General features: G+C 35.3%; 1 protein-coding gene across 2 annotated transcripts in view; it reads left to right on the forward strand.

Annotated features, from left to right (window-relative positions):
* The window catches only part of vegfaa (vascular endothelial growth factor Aa), a 34,189-nt gene extending 33,195 nt beyond the window's left edge, over positions 1 to 994 (forward strand). Inside the window, exons 7-8 of one of the 2 annotated variants that reach the window (XR_009207489.1) lie at positions 1 to 215; positions 571 to 994. The exon at positions 1 to 215 is cut by the window's left edge and continues 253 nt beyond it. The gene's annotated coding sequence lies outside the window, so the exon portion shown is untranslated. The other variant, XM_058418677.1, reaches the window with a different exon arrangement.
* The last annotated feature ends 446 nt before the right edge of the window (positions 995 to 1,440 follow it).

The raw sequence follows: 1,440 nt of genomic DNA on the forward strand, positions 1-1,440 counted from the left end.
ACATGACGATGTGTAATGCTGCTACGGAGACGAGTGGACGCTGCGCCTTGAGACAGACGGACATAGAGCTGCTGTTTCACGGATTTTATTTAAACGTGATGTGATAGTCAGAGTGGGCGGGACTCTACTGGACTGAGACACACTCTGATTGGACGACGGTGCAACCTTTGAGGATACGACACTATTGTTGTGTAAATATTAAAGGGATTTTCAGCGTAGGTTTATTTTAATGTGATTCCGGTTTTCACCAAGGACATTTCATCATCAGAAATCATCCAATAATAATAATAATAATAATAATAATAATAATAATAATAATGGACTGTTCTAAGTAAATCAGTGTATTTTCCAAAGAGAACTGTTAGGAAGCACGTTAACAATGTGTAACTCATTCATATCCCGGTTTCTAGTACACTACATCTAATTTATAAAGGTAGCTTCAGTATTCTGTGTATTTAAATTGATTTATTTATATTCAGTGTTACGTTTTTGTTGCTGTTCATTGCCTTGTGTTTTTTTTCTGTCATCATCTCCACCAATCTGCCTGATTTTAGTTTCTTTTCCCAAAAGAAAAAAAGAAAGAAACAAAGAAAGACTTCTCTGACATTCCTGAACACTAATGTAGATCTGACAGAGAGGACAGTGATGTTTCTCCGTAAAATCCCTGGCGAATCGTGAGGATTGTACATGTGACGTGAGCCTAGGCCTTTTGTTCATCGATGATGATGATGATGACGATGATGATGACGATGACGACGACGACGATGATGATGATGAAGAGGCGATTTGTGACTTTTTCCCAGCAAAACCATCAACATTCTTCTATTTGTATTAAAACAGATCTTTACATGTCCATTCTATTTTCATAATATATTTATTTGCGTGTTAAAGATTTAAATAATAACTCTTTTTTGTTTTAGCTTAACATTAAATATGTATTTATTTTTGAAATTATATTGTTTTTTAATAAATCAAAAAATCTATCCGTGTCGCATCCTGGTGTCCTGCCATTGTTTCATGCCATCATCATGCCATTGTTTACACCATGTTACCTAAAGTCAGCTTACAGAGGACAGTCTGTACACTCTATACAGTATATACACTCTATACACTCTGTACACTCTATACAGTATATACACTCTACAGTATATACATGCTATACACTCTATACAGTATATACACGCTATACACTCTATACACTCTGTACACTCTATACAGTATATACACTCGGTACACTCTATACACTCTGTACACTCTATACAGTATATACACTCTACAGTATATACACGCTATACACTCTATACACTCTGTACACTCTATACAGTATATACACTCGGTACACTCTATACACTCTGTACACTCTATACAGTATATACACTCTACAGTATATACACGCTATACACTCTATACACTCTGTACACTCTATACAGTATATACACT

The sequence above is a fragment of the Hemibagrus wyckioides genome, linkage group LG20 (genome assembly GCF_019097595.1).
Source record: "Hemibagrus wyckioides isolate EC202008001 linkage group LG20, SWU_Hwy_1.0, whole genome shotgun sequence".
NCBI classification, from domain to species: domain Eukaryota; kingdom Metazoa; phylum Chordata; class Actinopteri; order Siluriformes; family Bagridae; genus Hemibagrus; species Hemibagrus wyckioides.